Source organism: Erpetoichthys calabaricus, chromosome 4 (genome assembly GCF_900747795.2).
Source record: "Erpetoichthys calabaricus chromosome 4, fErpCal1.3, whole genome shotgun sequence".
Taxonomy (NCBI): Eukaryota; Metazoa; Chordata; class Cladistia; order Polypteriformes; family Polypteridae; genus Erpetoichthys; species Erpetoichthys calabaricus.
In genome coordinates this window covers 157,669,759-157,690,593 of record NC_041397.2, presented here as the reverse complement: position 1 = coordinate 157,690,593, position 20,835 = coordinate 157,669,759, and the positions used below count along the sequence as shown (strand labels likewise).

Below are 20,835 nucleotides of genomic sequence, written 5' to 3'. Positions count from 1 at the left end.
AGGAAAGGTTTGCTAATCTATTATTATGCTTGTGAGTTGACAATGAAATCTGGAATCTTATTATTTTTAATTTTCTCATTAAAGAAGTTCATAAAACCTGCAATGCTAATGTCTGTAGGTATTTTGCATTGTAGTTGAGAAGTATAATTTTTTTGGATTAACCACTGCTCTAAATAGTTCACAGAGATTAATACTATTGTCATCTACTGTATTAACATCCTTAGTGCTAGACATGAGCGTCACTCAAATAGTAAAAACAGTACTGAAAGCGTTTGTCCCTAGCTTAACTACACTTTCCCCTGCCACCACTTTGCAGTCTTCAATCTCCTTCAGATCAACTCTTCTGCATAGGATGTAATCTACCTGTGTACATCTTCCTCCACTCTTGTATGTCACCCTATGTTCCTCCCTCTTCTTAAAATACGTATTCACCACAGCCATGTCCAACCTTTTGGCAAAATCCACTATCCTCTGACCTTCATCATTCCTCTCCTTGACACAATACCTACCCATCACCTCCTCGTCTCCACTGTTCCCTTCACCAACATGCCCATTGAAATTCACTCCAATCACCACTTTCTGTCCCTTGGATACACTGTTCATCACTTCATCCAACTCACTCCAAAAATCTCCTTTCTCACCCAATGCACACCCAACTTGTGGTGCATTTGCACTAACAACATTCATCATCACACCTCCAATTTCCAGCTTCATAATCATTACTCCGCCTGACACTCTTTTCACCTCCAAAACACTCTTGACATTCTGTTCCTTCAGAATAACTCCTACCCCATTTCTCCTCCCATCCACACCATGACAGAACAATTTGAATCCACCTCCAATCCACCTGGCCTTTATCCCCTTCCATTTAGTCTCTTTCATGTACAATATATCAACCTTCCTTCTCTCCATCATATCTCATAACTCTCTTCCCTTACCAGTCATACTGCCAACATTCAAAGTTCCTAGCCTCAGTTCCACTCTCTTTACTTTCCTCCTCTCCTCCTGCCTCCGGACACGTCTCCCCCACCTTCTCCTTCTTCTTCTTCGGCCAACAGTAGCCCAGTTTCTGCCAGTACCCTGTTGGCTAACAGTACTGGTGGCGGTCGTTGTTAACCCGGGGCTCATCTGATCCGGTATGGAAATTTGTATTGTTGTCTGCATATTGATTTGGCAAAATTTTACACCAGATGCCCTTCCTTCCTGACGTAACCCTCCCCATTTATCTGGGCTTGGGACCAGCACGAAGAAACACACTGGTTTGTACATCCCCTGTGGCTGGGTTTGCATCCCCTGTGGCTGGGAGGTATACTATATATCTTTAATTGCTGGATTAACTCAGCTTGAAATTCTAACATTCTGCACTATGTAGTCACCAAATATGATTACTTTGTTCACAGACTTGACAGATGTGCTGCTGAGTGCTAAATATCTGTTCTGGGTCCAAACTGGTGATCTGGGTACTGAGGGGCTAAATTTTAATTTCTTTGACTCCCACCTCACTATTACTGACTCTCCCTGTGGCTTAATTGGCGCTGCTGATTTTGGTCACATGCTGACTACAGTGGGACCTAGAGAGACTCAATCCAATTTTTGGTTTGCCTAATCACTATTAGATTCCTAACATGGTACTGCAAAGCCCATATTTTCCCAACCAACTCTAAGTTAACTATGTATTTTTGTCAGGTGAAGCTGTCTGCATTGTCAGCTGGAAAACCTAAATAATGCAGAATACACAGCATATGAACATGCCCTCAACAGGCACAGAACAAATTGAATTTGCTTTAAATGCTGAGATCATTTTATCACTGTGTTTGATAGAACCTCAGTGCCTTCTGAGTTCACCTGGTTTGCAAAGAGACCCTTGCATTTAGGCCTTTACAATCTGCTGGTGATCAGCTTTGTGCTGATGTTTTCTTCTCCTCATCAGAAGTCGGCTTTTACTCCTGTTGTCCATCCATCCATTTTCCAACCCGCTGAATCCGAACACAGGGTCACGGGGGTCTGCTGGAGCCAATCCCAACCAACACAGGGCACAAGGCAGGAACCAATCCCGGGCAGGGCGCCAACTCACCGCAGTACTCCTGTTGTAATTTCTCTTTATTGATGGATTGAAATACTTTTTTTGGCATTGTGCTGTAAAATATTCCATATACAGTACTGTGCAAAAGTTTTAGGCAGGTGTGAAAAAATGCTGTAAACAAAGAATGCTTTCAGAAATATAAATAATGATTGTTTATTGTTATCAATTTACAAAATGCAAAGTGAGCGAACGAAAGAAAAATCTAAATCAAGTCAATATTTGGTGTCCCTACCTTTTGCCTTCAAACAAGCATCAATTCTTATAGGTACACTTGCACAAAGTCAGGGATTTTGTAGGATTCTAGTCAGGTATATGATCAACCAGTTCTAGCAAACTTGTGCTAATGATCATCAATGTCACATGTAGGTTGAAACACAGTCATTAACTGAAACAGAAACAGCTGTGTAGGAGGCTTAAAACTGGGTGAGGAACAGCCAAACTCAGCTACCAAGGTGAGGTTGTGGAAGACAGTTTCATGTCATGGCAAGATTGAGCACAGCAACAAGACACAAGGTAGTTATACTGCATCAGCAAGGTCTCTCCCAGAAAAAGATTTCAAAGCAGACTGGGGTTTCAAGATGTGCTGTTCAAGCTCTTTTGAAGAAGCACAAAGAAACGGGCAACGTTGAGGATCATAGACGCGGTGCTTGGCAAAGGAAACTTAGTGCAGCAGATGAAAGACACATCCAGCTTATTACCCTTCAAAATCGGAAGATGTCCAGCAGTGCCATCAGCTCAGAACTGGCAGAAACCAGTGGGACCCAGGTACACCCATCTACTGTCCGGAGAAGTCTGGCCAGAAGTGGTCTTCATGGAAGAGCTGCAGCAAAAAAGCCATACCTCTGACGTGGTAACAAGGCCAAGCGACTCAAGTATGCACAAAAACATAGGAACTGGGGTGCAGAAAAATGGCAGCAGGTGCTCTGGACTGATGAGTTAAAATTTGAAGTATTTGGCTGTAGCAGAAGGCAGTTTGTTCGTTAAAGGGCTGGAGAGCGGTACAATAATGAGTGTCTGCAGGCAACAGTGAAGTATGGTGGAGGTTCCTTGAACGTTTGGGGCTGCATTTCTGCAAATGGAGTTGGAGATTTGGTCAGGATTAATGGTGTTCTCAATGCTGAGAAATACAGGCAGATACTTATCTATCATGCAATATCATCAGGGAGGTGTATGATTGGCCCCAAATTTATTCTGCAGCAGGACAACAACCCCAAACTTACAGCCAAAGTCATTAAGAACTATCTTCAGCATAAAGAAGAACAAGAAGTCCTGGAAGTGAAGGTATGGCCCCCACAGAGCCCTCAACTCAACATCAAGTGTGTCTGGGATTACATGAAGAGACAGAAGGATATGAGGAAGCCTACATCCACAGAAGATCTGTGGTTAGTTCTCCAAGATGTTTGGAACAACCTATCAGCCGAGTTCCTTCAAAAACTGTGTGCAAGTGTACCTAGAAGAATTGATGCTGTTTTGAAGGCAAAGGGTGGTCACACCAAATATTGATTTGATTTAGATTTCTCTTTTGTTCATTCACTGCATTTTGTTGATTGATGAAAATAAATGATTAACACTTCCATTTTTGAAAGCATTCTTTGTTTACAGCATTTTTTCACACCTGCCTAAAACTTTTGCACAGTACTGTATATGTGAGAAATGCTGTGCTTCACTTCACCATAACCAGACATGGGATTTGACCTTGGGATGCTGGACGCATAAGGCACTGGTGCTAACCATTGTATCACTGACCAGCCTAAAAAATTGAATAATTCAAATGTATTGCATAAATGAATCACAATACTTAGTATTTTCTAATTAAAGGTATCAGGATCAATAATCCTTTTTTTAACCTGTTGACTGACTATTCCCTCATAGATGTGATAGTATCAGTCAAAACTTTTGTGACTGTGGAATGAAAAACCTTAATTTTTGCTTGTATCTCTTATCTTATTTTGTGTGTCATTGTAGTTTAGGGTTTCTGCTTGTACCTTAATTCCAGGGTTTTCTTTTTTTCAGTTCATGCTATCATTTTTTGAATTGCATTGTAGGCAGGTTCCTAAATCCAACATCATTCAGCTGGTTGGTTGAAACAGAATATAGCCACAGGGTTTTAACACATAGTTTAGTATATTTGTGGACCATAATGCTTCTCCAAACTCTATTTGCTGCTGATATGCCATATAGTGATGCAATAATCTGTTGCTTACAACAATAAGATGCTGCAGATGTTCTATCAGACGATTGTGGCGAGCGCCCTCTTCTACGGGGTGGTGTGCTGGGGAGGCAGCATTAAGAAGAAGGACGCCTCACGTCTGGACAAACTGGTGAGGAAAGCAGGCTCTATTGTAGGCATGGAGCTGGACAGTTTGACATACGTGGCAGAGCAACGGGCGCTCAGCAGGCTCCTATCAATTATGGAGAATCCACTGCATCCACTAAACAGTGTCATCTCCACTGACAGACTGAGGAGATTGTTCCTCCCCCAAACTATGCGACTCTTCAATTCCACCCCGGGGGGGGGTGGGGTTTGGGGACTTGGAGGGTAAACATTAACATTATTCAAAGTTATTGTCTGTTTTTACCTGCATTTTTATTACTCTTTAATTTAATTTTTTTTTTGTATCAGTATACTGCTGCTGGAGTATGTGAATTTCCCCTTGGGATTAATAAGTATCTATCTATCTATCTATCTATCTATCTATCTATCTATCTATCTATCTATCTATCTATCTATCTATCTATCTATCTATCTATCTATCTATCTATCTATCTATCTATCTATCTATCTATCTATCTATCTATCTATCTATCTATCTATCTATCTATCTAATAGTCAAAATGACAGAAAGGTACTGTAGCAAACAGAAGCAGTTCTTAAATGTGTGGATCCAAGTACCTGCTATTGTTTATGTGTTTGTGTGTGTATCTATATGGTGGCCACCGTAGGGTTTCTTCTGTTGCCACACTCATTACAATGTGCAAATGAATCATTAAACTTCTCTTACCTTGTGCTACTGAACTCCTCAATTTATATCAGCAATTTACAGTAAGCTGCTTATTTTCTGTCAGTGTCAAGTCTTTTGTTCATTTTCTTTTGCTCTCTCTCCCTTTCCCTGCCTTTTCAGTAGTTACAAACTTTTTAACGAGTTGTCTCTAGACGTGTATTCATGTTTGAGAATCATGTCTGGCCTATACACACTAGAATTACCAAAGCCTACGAAAAAACTCTTAGATCCGTCCCACCTTAAATCGCTTCGCACCTCTCCATCAGTGTCTTTTGTCCTGTAAATGTGTCGATAAGACAACAAGCAGCAAGCAGCCTGCTATCACATCCCCCACTGCCGCACACTTTTCTCAGCTCAAGTCTGTTTACCTGCGTGTCAGTTGCTTGGAGTTGTATAGAGTGAGAAGTCAAGCAAAATGACACCTTTTATAAATACTATATCGTTATTTGGAACACATGCATTTCATGTGTGTTCCATGTCTATAACAATCTATGTACAGTAAACACATCGTTAAAACAGAAACGTTTTTCATGTTTTAGTAATAATTGACAATATGTAGATATGAAGTATATAATTTGTTAAGCCTGAATTCCAAATATCAAATAAACACTTTCACAAAAGGTACAAATATAACAGAACAAGTGTGCTTCTATTCAAGAATATAACTGCAGAAAAAGAACCCGCATTAGGGTGCGACATTGACACGCATTTGCAATGACTGCTTCGGTGGTGCAATGGTATCAACTGTTGACTGGTAATCAAAACTTCATGGGTTCGATCCCAGACGAGTCCGCTTTGAGAAGTGAGCTGCTCTTATTCTTACTATTTTAGAATAGAAACGTACATTTGATTTCAGTCTGTAACAGCCGGTGTAAATGTATGATACTTGTAATGGTTAGCTTCAGTTATAAAAGGTGTCATTTTGCTTGCAACTGACACGCAGATAAACAGACTTGAGCTGAGAAAACTGTGCGGCGGTGGGGGATGTGATAGCAGGCTGCCTGCTGCTTGTTGCTTATCGACACATTTACAGGACAAAAGACACTGATGCAGAGGTGCGAAGTGATTTAAGGTGGGACAGATCTATGAGTTTTTTCATAGGCTGTGGTAATTCTAGTGTTAAACTAGCTCTTTAAAGCTCACTCCACTTAATCAGTTCTGTTTTGGACTCTGTTTTGTAAACATCTCAACCTTTTTCAAACCTTTTGCAGCCAAGAACATATTATACGGGTGGCTGCTCCAAACCTTTGTGACTGTCTGGAGTCAATTTTGTTACAGTGGCATAGTCGGCAGGATGATGTATACCCTGAAGAAAACGGGACAGGACCTGAAAAATACCCAGTTAGGAAAGTACCAGAACTGAGTTTCTGGGTGGGGAGCTAGTCTGGCGGTCGAGTGTAACGCAGAACATGCTTCGCTCCCTATATATAAACCCGGGCTAAAATATAACCACAGGGGGAATATGGAGGAGACTAACAGATGTGGGCTGGTTCCTGGGGATGAAATGAAGGAGGCTCATTATGTTCTCTCAGAGGTTAAGACCTCAGAAAAAAATGGGCTGTCCCCAGACCAGCAGACTAGAAAATTAATGACTTGGAAGTATAACTCCCAAAAGAAACTCCGAGAACAGGCGGAGGCTCGGTGGGAACAGGTGGCACAATGGCTAAGGCCATTTGAGCTGAGTACATTTCAAATAGTGCAGCAGGTGGCCTGATTTTTACTATAGCCTCCCCACTAACTTAGCCCAGCTGGTCTGGGGAAATTTCCACAGCATGAGCAAGCTCCGCTGTTTCCTCGAAAGAATAAATCAGCCTCACAATCTGGGAGAGCAGAATAATTTTTTTAAATTTTTTTTTTAATAATAATTTTTTTTTTTTTTATAATTTTTTGCATTTATATAGCACTTTTCTCACTACTCAAAGCGCTCAGCAATTGCAGGTTAAGGGCCTTGCTTAAGGGCCCAACAGAGCAGAGTCCCTAATGGCATTGACGGGATTCGAACCGGCAACCTTCCGATTGCCAGTGCAGATCTCTAGCCTCAGAGCCACCACTCCGCCCATGGTCCTCTAGTGGATTCCGTGGGGATTATGTCCCACTTAACCGGTCCCTTTCATGTGCTCCGAAGCCTGTTTTCAAGTTCCCGGGCCGTCAGACGTGCAACCTGCTTGGAGATGAGGTGGAATGCAGGTGGAGGAACAGTTTATGTGCACTTGCCAACCTCCTGATGCTATCCCATTCGGGTATTATAGTCGTTAATGGATTTAAAGTCGAGGCACTCTTTGACTCAGGCAGCAACATCTCCATTGTTGATTGCCGATATGTATTACCATGACAGTGGATAAAGGGAAAGACCAGTATTAAATGTATACATCGAGAAATCCGAAAATACAAAACCACCCGGTGTTTCATCTGTCAGGGAGGATCGTTGAGAAAAATCCCCGTTGTGGTCCTCCCTTCGCCACCTTTTCTGGTGATTCTAGGGCGGGACTGGTCTGAAAATAAATGCGGTATGCTTTTGACTACACCCGAACGAAGCTTAGGCCTAGTTATAGACGGGGATGACCTGACTCAAGTTGTCTCCATGCTGTGTAATCAGCCGGCAGAGAGAGACACGAAAACCCAAGAAAGAGGCGGGGAGATTCCTGGGCTGTCGCAGGCAGATACATCATCAACTCATGCCCCAACGACCCGGGATGATGCTCCACCGCTTGAGGTCAGACTGGACCCTCTCTCCAAAATACAGTTTCAGTTTAGAGAAACGCCAGCTTCTTTTAAATGGGAGCAGTGGAATGATGACTCCCTAAAATTTGCAAAAAATGCAGTGTTTGTCAATGGCTAATGCACTCATCAACCCATGCCACAGGGTCCTCATTTTGTAATTGAAAACAATCTATTATATCGAATAGCGGAACATTTGAGAAAACTGTTGCTAATCCCATGAACCTACTGGCGGCAGGTCTGTGAGTTGGCAAATGCTCATCTCTTGGGAGGCCATTGGTCACCAAAAAAACACTAGAGCGAGTTAAGCTCCATTTTTGCTGGCCATGAATTAATGAGGAGGTTCGCTGTTTTTGTGTCTCTTGTCCCGAGTGTCAATTACGGCAAACTCCTAGGATGGATCGCGCTCCTCTCGTTCCCCTTCCCTTGGTTGATGTCTCTTTTGAATGTATTGGGGTCGATATCATAGGACCCCTGGAGCCCTCAGTCAGAGGACATAAGTACATATTAGTCCTTGCAGATTATGCTACTCGATATCCTGAGGCTGTTCCGTTACGCTCAACCACATCTAAGGCAATCACACGGGAATTAGTGGGGGCCTTCACACTTGTTGGCATCCTTAAAGAAGTCCTTATGGATCAAGTGATGCCTTTCACCTCAGAAATATTCAGGGAAATTGCCAAATTACTTAAATTAAAGCATTTAAAGACCGCGGTGTATTATCCTCAAACCAACGGTCTCGTAGAGAGGTTAATCAGAGTCTCAAACAAATGCATCGCAAGGTGGTCAGCAGGGATGGGAGAAACTGGGATCAGCTCCTCCCCCTCATCCTCTTTGCATATCAGGAAATCCCACAAGCCTTTACAGGATTCTCACCATTTGAATTATTATATGGACGACAACCCAGGGGAATATTGGATATTTTAAAAGAAGGATGGGAAGGAGAGGCTCTTCCCTCTACCAATATATTAGAATATATCGCACTATTACGCAATAGATTTGGAAAAATTCGACCAATCTTAAAAAGTCACATGGAGGAAGCACAAGCAGCACAGGCCCGCTATTATGACTGTAGCACCACCCTCCGAGAATTCCAACTGGGGGATCGGGTCATGGTCTTGGTTCCAACCTCTCATTCCAAATTACTTACCCACGGGCAAGGATCTTATGAAATTTAGGAGAGAAAAAGACTTGTTGATTATTTGGTGAAACAGCCCAATTGTCAACCAAGAGAGCGGATTTATCATGTGAAATTACTGAAGCCATGGAAGGAAAGGAATCCAGAGCCCTTCTCCGCTCAGCCCCGCTCATTCTTTACTCAATCTACCATCCTTAATTTCGGACCACAGCTAAATTCTAGACAGAGCTGGGAGCTGGAAACAGTTATCCTCTCTGTCCCTGAGGTTGTGAGTGAGAAACCTGGACGGACCTATCTGATTACGCATGATATTGTGACCGAACCTGGCGTTGTCGTTCGAGAACGTCCCTATCGACTACCCAAAGCAAAGAAAGTTGAAGTGGAACTTGAAATCAAATGCATGCTGGACCTAGGCGTGATAGAGGAAAGGTATAGTCCCTGGTCCAGTCCCATTGTATTGGTTAGTAAGCCTGACAGAAGTTGGAGGGTTTGCAATGACATCCGTCGGCTTAATCAAGCTTCCCAATTTAATGCCTATCCAATGCCTCGAGTGGATGACCTCCTTGAGAGGCTCTAACAAGCACGATTCTTGACCACACTTGACATGATGAAGGGGTATTGGCAGATTCCTTTAAGGAACTCCGCAAAGGCCAAGACTGCATTTAGTACCCCTAGCGGACACTGGCAGTATCACGTCCTTCCATTCAGGTTATACGGGGCATCTGCAACTTTTCAGCGTCTGGTGGATAGAGTGCTCCACCCCCATAATGAGTATAGTGCTGCCTACCTGGATGACATCGTCATCTATTCCAGCACATGGAAGGAACACGTACAGCAGGTCACTGCAGTGCTTCGGACACTAGGAAAAGCTGGACTTCGGATTAATCCAAAGAAATGTTTCTTTGGATTTAAGGAAGCTAAATATTTGGGCTACCTGGTGGGTCGGGGTTCGGTTAAACCACAGTGTTCAAAGATAGAAGCTATAGTACACTGGCCCTGTCCACGAACCAAGAGGCAGGTCCAAGCCTTTCTCACACTAACCAGGTATTACCGGTGGTTTGTACCCCGGTTTTCAGAGAGAGCAGCGCCCTTGACTAACAAGGAAGAGGGCTCCTAATAATGTGGTATGGGATGATATGACGGAGGCTGCATTTAGTGACTTAAAACAGGCCCTTACGTCAGCACCAGTTTTGAAAGCTCCTAATTTTTCTCTTCCTTTCATTCTCCAGACCAATGCTTCGGACACAGGCCTGGGTGCAATGCTGAGCCAAAACGTCGATGGTGTTGAACACCCCGTTATGTACCTGAGCCGGAAACTGTTGGAACGGGAAACCAGGTATGCGGCAGTGGAGCGAGAAGCACTTGCAATTAAATGGGCAATTACACAGTTGAGGTACTACCTCTTGGGTCAGGAATTCACTCTCGTGATGGATCATGCACACTTACAGTGGATGGCCCTACACAGGGAGTCGAATCCTCGAGTCACCAGGTGGTTTATTGATCTTCAGCTGTATAAGTATTCACTTGTTCATCGTAAGGGCTCCCTCCATTCCAACGCCAATGTTCTTTCTCGTTCTCACGACCTCTTGGTGCAGGACGCCTGACCCAGCGGGTCTGGGCTGAGGGGGGGCCTTGTTACACACGTGCGATTAGGAGGCAGCTAAAGGGCTTAAGTAACGGTAATACTATGCTGGCCTAGGGGATGGCGGAGTGTGCTGACTGTCTCTCTCAGTCTCTTGCAGACCATTCTTGGGAAATCCCATCGGGTTCTGGCGCCACAGATGGAACTACATCCGGTTTCTGGTTCCACTGATGACGTCACTTCTGGTTCCGGTTCCACTGATGATGGCACTCCTGGCTCAGACACCACTGATGATGTCACTTCTGGTCTCGAAGACATCACTTCCAGTTCCGGCTTGGATGACCTCATTTCCTCTCCCAACCCTTAAAACCGCCATCTTACCTCCACTTAATCAGTTCTGTTTTGGACTCTGTTTTGTAAACATCTCAACCTTTTTCTAACAGGAACATATTATACGGGTGGCTTCCCCAAACCTTTGTGACTATCTGGAGTCAATTTTGTTACACACTTTAAGCAATGATCGGTCTGAGTTAAGGATTTACTGCTAGATGCACACAAATGCCCTGCACCCTTCTAGGGTCCTGTTGCAGCTGTTATTGTTCTTTATCATCCCCCAAAATACAATGCATCCTTCTTATCCGATCTGATTGAACTTTTGATCCACCTAAGCTCTTACTCTCAGAGAATTATCCTTCTTGGTGATTTCAATATACATATTGACATTACTACATCTAAACTGAGAAATGAATTCCTATCCTTACTGGACTGTTTTGACTTGACAGAACATGTTGATTTTCCCACCCACTCTGGTGGTCATATACTGGACTTGATCTGCACTTCTGGACTATCTGTTGCCAACATTTACAGCACTGATTTGGGACTCTCTGACCATAAAGCAGTATTTTTCACTGTCTCACTGCCTTTCCCTCCTCTTACCTGTAAACTACAAATTTCATACAGAAACCTTAAAAATATCTGTCCCTCTATCTTTAACTGTCTGCACCTATTCCATCAACACTAGATATTCTTGTTGACCACTATAACTCAGCCCTTCATTCAGCATTAGATAAAACAGCTCCTTTAAAACATAAGGAGGTTTCCTTTAAACCTTCAGCTCCTTGGTATAATTCAGAATTGCGATCTTTGAAAGCAGCTGGTTGACGCCTTGAGAGAATGTCACATAAGACTGGCCTTACCGTGCACATCCAGGCTTTCTCTGACCACCAAAGAGCTTACAGAGAAACACTAACTGCTGCCAAGAACACCCACTATGGTAGAATAATAGAAAGTGGCCACGATAACCCAAGGGTTTTGTTCTCTGTAGTTAATAAACTATTCCAACCCGTATCTGGCCCAACTACCTCTTCTACTGAAGTCTGTGAGGAATTCCTCCACTTTTTCCATAACAAAAATAAAGATCTAAATAATTCAACTAACATAAATACATCATCTGTTTATATCTCTCCCTGTTTTCCCACTCCATCCAGCTCCTTCTCTAAATTCTCACCAGTCACATCTGCGTTTGTTAATAACCTGCTTTGTAAAATAAAGCCGACTACTGGTGTACTGGACCCTATCCCCAGCACACTACTTAAATCCTGCCTTCATGCCATAATCCCGACTGTTACAACAATAATAAACTCATCCCTCGACACTGGGTTTGTACCGCTCACTTTTAAAATTGCTTCTGTAACCCCAATGTTAAAAAAGTCTGGTCTTGATGCTGACAATCTTAACAATTTCCGGCCTATTTCCCGTTTACCTTTCCTGTCAAAAGTTCTTGAGCGTGTTGTAGCTTCCCAACTCACCAGTTACTTAACCTCTAATAACTTGATGGAACCCTCTTAGTCTGGTTTCAGGGCGTGGCACAGCTGTGAAACTGCTCTGCTACGGGTAACCAATGATTTGCTTATTCTATTAGACCTCAGTGCAGCATTTGACACTGTCAGACATGACATTCTACTGTCCAGAATGGAGAACATGCTGGGTATCTCTGGCACTGCCCTCCAGTGGTTCAAGTCCTATCTGACTGATAGGCAAGAGTTTGTTAGTCTTGGCAACAACAGATTCAGCTAAGCACCAGTCACACAAGGAGTTCCTCAGGGCTCTGTCCTCAGCCCTCTTCTGTATTTACATGCTTCCCCTTGGCCATATGATACGTAGCTATGGACTGGGTTATCATTTTTATGCAGATGATACTCAACTCTACTTCAGTGTTAAAAGTGGAACTTCATCAGAGCTTTCTCAGCTCACAACCTGCCTTAGTGAAATTAAAACCTGGATGGAGCAGAACTCTTTAAAATTAAATTGCAACAAAACTGAACTCCTGCAAATTGGGACTAAAATGCAACTTAATAAAATGAGCTCCATCCCAGTCCATCTTGGCGGTGATCTCATCAGACCTGCCTCTACTGTAAAGAATCTCGGTGTCATTTTTGATTCCTTCCTCTCTTATTCCACCCACATAAATCACATTAACAAACTTTCTTACTTTCACCTCCGTAACATATCAAGTGTTCGCTCCTTCCTCTCCTTCTCTAATGTTGAGAAACTTGTCCATGCTTTTATCACATCCCGCATCGACTGTTTTAATTCCCTACTGGCAGGTGCCCCTTCTAATCTTATATCACAGCTCCAGCTTATTCAAAACTCAGCTGCAAGAGTCCTCACTCGAACCAGCAGCAGTGAGCACATCACACCCATCATGCTCCGTCTTCACTGGCTCCCTGTGTCTTACAGAATCGAATATAAAATCCTACTAATAACCTACAAAGCCTTGAATAACCTCGCGCCAAACTACATCAATGACCTTCTCCATCACTATGTGCCTGCCCGCCCACTAAGGTCCTCTGATTCTGGCAATCTTGTTGTGCCCCACACTAATCTACAGTCCATGGGTGACAGGGCCTTCAGCTGTATAGCGCCCAGACTCTGGAATGACCTACCGAAATTAGTCAGGTCAGCTGACTTCATGAATTCTTTTAAAAAACAACTCAAAACTCATCTGTTCTTGAAGGATTTTAGCTCTACTTGACTTTATTACTCTTCTCTCAGTTTACCTCTCTGTCAAGATGCTCATGTAACCTGTATGTGTGTGTGCTAGACCATCAATTATGTTGTCTGTTACGTTTTTCTCTGAATTCACTGTCATAATCTTCTTTATTTATTTATCTGGTTTGTACAACGTTATATACTGTATACCCTGCCATTCTTTCTTATATTCTGTAAGTGCCTTGAGCATAGGAAAGGTGCTATATAAATAAAATGTATTATTATTTATTATTAAGATGTGCTTGTTGCATTGAGCAGGCTGCTTTTATAAGCTCACACGTACGTCATCATTTATCTCTTATCAAGTGTCATTTCTGTGAAATAACAAAATGATCTTAAAAACTAATAGAAAGGCTAATTTTGAAACAAGCTTCATAGGTAGATTTGCTAGTACAAACCACAGAAGGAAACTTAAGAGTCTTAATATTGCTACTGCATTATTTGTCATAAGTCAGTGTATAGGCTAAGGCAATATATAGACATAAGCAAACATGAGCTTAAAGCAGTTATGAGCTAATCCAAATACAGGCTTAAATAAAATATAAGAAATAGTAATAGTTAGAAAAACAATTTAACTGTTAGCACTCATCCTAAGATTTTAACACCCCAGAACATCAACATCTCTCTCTGAGCTCAGTGTGTCTTCCTCCATTGTCTCCCCAGCTCACCACGACGATCTTGCAGGCAGCATAGACATCAGCAGCTACAGTCCTCCTTTCTAACTCTCGTCCTGAGTGCCTCCATCAGCATCTACCGAAACGCTTAGAGACGGCATTCCCTTTTCCACTATGTTTCTCTCAACATCATAGGGGTCCCTACGATGATACCACCATTCTATCCCACTCCTACATGACCATTAAGTTAGAACCAATCTTTCGCTTCTCAGAGGAGTTACCAACGACTCTGCCACTTGGGCGCAGACTCTGGCTCACAATCACGGTTATCTTTTCTTTCCTCTCCTCCTCTCCACTGCTTGGGCTCTCCTTTATCCCTCCGTGGGTGCAGCATCTCAATTACAACCCCCAGGAAGTCAATGAGGCAAATAACTAACCACTCTCTCACATGCAAACACAATCCAAAATTCCAAAATACAGTATTTTATGTAACGTAAATGGTCATTTACTGCATAGTTCTCCAATACAGAAACTTAGATCTACCAAAGTAGTTAAAGATATATTAGACTTCATTCATGGAGAGAAAAGAATATTTCTTGCTGAAAAAAGAGAGACTGATTATTGTAGTACAAATTATTAGCAGCTTTACAATATATTTTGAAAAATAAATGCTTGTACAAATTTAGAATACAAAAAATATAAAATATTGTAAGTAGTTGTTTATATATTTGCAATCATTTTCATATGTATTAATTTCAGTGCCAAAATCAGTATTGAATATAGGTCTGAGCTGGTGTACAGTTTTTTTTTCCTGAATACTGTACACTTTTAAAAATAAAGTTGTCAAAGTAGTTCTTCAGAGTGATGCCATAGGGGAATGATTTATGGTTCCAAAAAAGACCCATCCACATGAAGGCTTCAGAATAAACCTTTATTAATTTAGATCCATAAGGCTCCATACAGTAACCATGAACCATTAATAGACGATAACAGATGTGTGAATTACCAGTGAGTTTTGATTTTAAAAGGACCCTCACTGCATTCAATAACACAGGCTAAGTCCTGGTTTTCTTAATCTGTTTGTGTCCTGCTAGGTCGCCTGCCATACATTAAAGATTTCATTTTTTTCTAAATATTAGAAAGTTTTTCCAATTAGAAAGAACAAACTTCATATGCAAAGAACTCTTTCCACAAAGAAATACTATGTCAAGCAATGTTTCTACAAAGAACCACACAATCCAGTAAAGAACTTTAAAGTGCCATTAAAGAGACATTATTTTTAAGTGTATGTCAGATGGTGATTTTTTTAATGATGAGGTAAACTATGCCTACAATGTTTTTGTGGGGTGGGCTTCATTAACAGTGATATGTTTTTGTGAATATGTTAGTGTATATCTTTGTGACTTATTAAAGCAAACAACCCGCAGCAGGTCTATGTAGTGTAACAAGAGATAAAGAGGGAGTTATGTTACATAGACATCCAGGCGTGTCATATGAGCAATAGAGAGACTGCTTTGAGTATAATAAGATCACATATTGGATTAAAAAATGTACTCCACTATTTTCAAAACATTGTGTTGAAACATGTAAAGAATCTCTTTTTTCCCTAACTGTTATATAAATGTTAGGTTATATAACAGAATGTGTAGAGTACAAGTTCAAGGAGGTTATATTCATGCTTTATAACACACTGGTTAAACCTCATTATTGTGTGCAGTTTTGGTCTCCAGGCTCTAAAAAAAAGAGCAATTAGGCTAATTCCAGGGCTACAGAGGATGAGTTATGTGAAAAGATTTAAAGAGCTGGGCCTTTAAGTTAACACAAAAGGAGATTAAGAGGAGACATGATTGAAGTGTTTAAAATTATGAAGGGAATTAGAACAGTGGATTACTGTTAAAATGGCTTCATCAAAAACATGGGGACACATTTTGAAACTTGTTAAGGGTAAATTTTGCAAAAACATTAGATTTTCTTTTAACCAGAGAACCATAGACACTTGGAATAAGTTACCAAGTAGTGTCGTAGACAGTGTGACTTTAGGGACTTTTAAAACGAGATCTGATTTTATTAAGTGGATAGGACTGTCGAGCTTTGTTGGACTGAATGGCCTGTTGTCATCTCGATTGTTCTGATGTTCTAAACATGCATTGTACCATTTTCTGAGGAAAAAGACTAAATTGCTAAAAATATGTTTTAAATCAGTAAATCTTTTAACTGTCGATTTCCTCACATGCTTTATAAAGGAACAGCTTCTGTTATTCTTCAATGGAAATCTGTAGCTGCTGATGTTATTGTATTGTTAGCTGTAAAGCTAAACTGTATCATGGTAATGTTTATACAGCAACATCCTCAAAAGATACCAATATTGTTTTGTCAGTAACATTTTAAAAATTGAGGTAATACTTTTTTCAAATTTTTGCGTACATTAGTAGTATCAGACAGAAACTGTCAACGGGGGGATTAATGACCTTAAACCCTGCCCTAATTATGACTTATGAAAATATGATTTATGAAACTCATGCATTATGAAATATTATTTATGAAAAACATGCATTATGAAATATGTGCAATGAAATTTACCCCCACTACAAATTATGATTTATGAAAAGTACCCCCACCCTGGAATTTATACCATCACCCTCTTACACCCATCCCCTAAATTATGAATAATGATACTATGACACAGGGACTTCATTTTATAAACACTAGATTCAAAACTAATAATGTTAAAAAAATATAGAGTAAAAGGAGCCTTATTAAAATATACACTTATCTTGCTTGTAATACAAAGCCAGGAAAATGTGTCTTTTTTAAAAATTCAAAGCAAATATAAAAATATACATTTCTCTTGCTTGTGTGCATCTCTTTAAAATTCAAAGCAAATATAAAAATATACATTTCTCTTGCTTGTATTGGAAGAACTAATCTCTAGCACAGATTGGTTCTTTGAAAAGAAAAATCCTGTCTCGGATAAGAAAGATAAAGCATCCCCAGAGCCCCATAAGTACTACTTTCACCTGAGGGTTCTGTGGTGTAAAAATAAGGCATTGTGGGTTGAATAAATATATAATTTTTAACAGAAACCTCAATGCTTTTGAAGAGTGGTCAGTCTTCTGAAGGTTCCAGCCAACCTCTGGAATCAGCACAAAGACCCTTGGACAGTCTCTTATTGAACATCTCTTTCATGCGGCCCGGTAAGTTGAGTTATTTGTTACTGTTTCTTACCCAAATAGTACTCAATTCCGAAAGAATTGATGCCGGGAATGTGAATGTTCAAATGGATCATGGCTTAACAAACACCACGGGTTCTGCCAATGCTCAGCCTTTTGTTCCAACCCCTCAGAATGCTGTAGCTTCTGCTTCTCAGAGTATGGTTCCATCAGTTTCAGCTACCCTTTCGACCACCACAGTTTCAGTCATACCATTTGTACCATCTACATCTGTCTCCTCTACCATTTCTGTTTCTGCCTCCTCTCTTTCTGTTATCCCTTCACCCTTCTCTGTTTCAGTCACCGCGTCCTCTACTTCTGCCTTCTCAGCCTCTGTTTTCATCTCCAGTCATGCCAGTTGTAGCTATCCCCTCTGCACCCTCTTCTTCTGTCTCCTCTGCTTCAGTCTCCTCTGTTTCAGTCACTGCATCCTCAGCATCTGTTTCTGTTTCATCTTCAGTCATGCCTGTTATGGCTGGCGCCTCTTCGCCCTTTGCACCCTCTACTTCTGCCTGCTCTACTTCAGTCTCTGATTCTGCTACCCCTTCAGCCTCCTCAGTCATACCAGTTATGACTGGCAGTTCTGTTGTGTCTGTTTCAGCTTCCCCCTCAACCACCAACCAAGTTGTGGCAGGTACCTCTGTTTGGGCTGGGCATGCTGTCGGCCCCTCTACTGTCTTTAGTGCTGACAATCAGAAATTTTTTTCTCAGATTGACAGGCCATCATTTAATAATACAGAAATGATTAATTTCATTAATGCCTATGAACTAGAGCAGGGGTCTCCAACTCATCGCTCGCAAGCTACCGGTAGCTCGCAACCCCTTTTCAAGTAGCTTGCCAAAGGGTTAATGAATCCTACATAAATTTGAAAACTTGATTAGTCAAATTAAGGGTGGGCGATCTTTCCAAAAAATCATATCACTATCCTTTTAACACAAAATCACGATCCACAATCTGAATTGCAATCTATCTTTTCAATGTGGTATACACTTAAGAGAATATCCGGACTCAAACTCATCAAGACCTAAGTAACACTTTATTTTAAATATCAAACAATTGTTCTCTCATTCACTAGCTAAGCGGAGTTAAGGAACAAGCCCCGAAGCTGGCGAGTGAGTGAGGAAAGAACTTCCCCCCAACCCCAGGCCCACTATGTGTTTTGTCAGATTCGTGCAAATAAGTCAGTACTGCAAGCAAACTATGATACATAGCGAATTGAGAGAAGTCGCAAAATCAACCAGAATGTTCAAGCAAATTATAGAAGAAAACCCGATCTAAATCCGTTAAGTAGTTCTCTCGTGAAAAGAGGACAGCCATAAAGACAGACAGAAAGACATTGGATTTTATATATTATATATTAGCAAACCATCAAAATAATATGCAGTTGAAGTCTCAACAGCATTCTCAGCATTTCTGGAGCTTAGTAGAGCCAGATAACTATAAACATCTTCACCAAGCAGCCCTGAAAATGTATGTTTTGTTTGGGTCTACATACCTCTGTGAGTCTTCCTTTTCTGACATGAATGTCATGAAATCAAAGTTCAGAACAAGACTGACAGATGAACATTTAAATGGCTCCATAAAAGTGAACCTAAGTGGCTACACTCCACCATACACCTCTCTTGTTGACTCCATGCAGTCATTTCACTAACTAAAAAACACATCACACATGCAACTGGACATATGAATACTCTTGTGAAGTGAAACAGTGACATGTAACAGAATGACAAATGAACAGTAATATCTGTGTTTTTGTAATTGCATTGTTTTGTTTTGACAGAATTCATGTTTTAATTCGATAGTATGAGATACATTAGAAAATATATACAGACATACAAAATGCACTTGCAGGTGAACTAAATATTTTTTGTTTTAATGCAAAATGTGAGTTGTGGACACCAACATTTTGTAAATGTTCAGGCAAAACAAGCTTATTCAGTTTGTTTGGGTTGAAATAAGCTATGAGAATAAACATCAGAAAACATAAGTAGCTCTCGGCCATTTTCATTTTGTAAAAGTAGCTCTCACGGGAAAAACGGTTGGAAACCCCTGAACTAGAGTCTTATGAGGAGGTGTTTAATAGTATTCATGAGACGCTGCAAGGAATTCTGGATAGTTTTTCTGCACTTTAATTTCAAATTATGTTGTTCAATTAGAATTGCATGCTGATTCCTTGCCTATTAGTGTTTTTATACAGATGACTGGAGCTAATCTTAGTGTACAAGAGTTTCTTTAACAAATAGAGAATCTTCTTCAGAGTCACGCAAGTGTATCACCAGATGTGTCTCTGATGCTGGTAATACAGATTGTTCTCCACTCTACTCAAACACTAAATATTCTGAAAGAAAATGAGGCATTTATTATTTCTTATAATTACGGAATCATCCCTGTTTTGCCTTTTGTCTGCTCTCACTAATGGAAGCCCAGCACAGACAAAATCCACCATTATGCATGCGTGAAGCGTACAACCTTCAGAGCAGGGCTAGATTATTTGAGCATGAAAAAGTGTCATTTGCAGATGTTCATAAATCTGAAAACTTACTAGACATTAAAATTGTCATCTGGTACAGATGCCCAAGAAATTTTTTTTTTTTATTATTTGAAAGCTCCCGCAGTACAAATCCTAAAACATTTTTTATGTTTTTCCATGATAACTACTATTACAGTACTTTGAAATAAAACTGTTTTCTGAGTGTAAAATACTTGTGAGGCTACTGTTATAGAAGCTACCACTCAAACCTTAGCCATCGCTGTGAAGGACACTGATTGCAGGCCCATCCCGGAAGAGATTATCAAGTGTGTTGATTGCAACCGTTAATGCAGGTCCCAATTTTGTTTTCTACAGCACACAGTTTCTAAATTTAACAACAAGACCAATGACATGGAAGCAGCCTGCAACACTGCAAAAATGTGTCCCTTGTGTTACAAAACTTACACAGTGAATGCCGCCTCAAAACCCCATAAATGTCACCCCAAGGAATGCTGTGTTTGTTAATCAAAAATTGAAAATGATGCAGAAAAGCATCAATGCTCTATACGGTAGAAACTTTAAAGCTTGGGGAGCTGTGTGAAAAATATGTGTTTTATTATTTTGAAATTTGGCAAGAAATGGGAGTACATATCCTGAATTATGTATACTGTAAGTCCTTGCATGGGAAATCTTGGTTCTGTGAGGGTGAAGACTCTGTACACCAATTCTTTGCCAGATACCGCCGGCCAAGTATCAAGGCTATACCTTCATAGCCCACAATTCAAAAGGTTACGATGGGTACTTTTTAATTAAGTATTTGATTGAAAACGGAGTGAACCCTCGGGTTACCACTCGAGGAAATAAGTTGATGTGTTTCACAGATTCAGGGTATCAGTTCAGTTTTATAGATTTTCTCAATTTTTTACCAATGAAGTTGAGTGTCATGCCTAAAGCCATGGGGTTTGAA

At 40.8% G+C, this 20,835-nt stretch overlaps 1 protein-coding gene across 1 annotated transcript in view; it reads left to right on the top strand.

Moving 5' to 3' along the window:
- LOC114651160 (glutamate receptor ionotropic, kainate 1) overlaps nucleotides 1-20,835 on the top strand; it is a 694,443-nt gene that overhangs the window by 585,831 nt on the left and 87,777 nt on the right. The gene's annotated exons all lie outside the window — the stretch shown is intronic.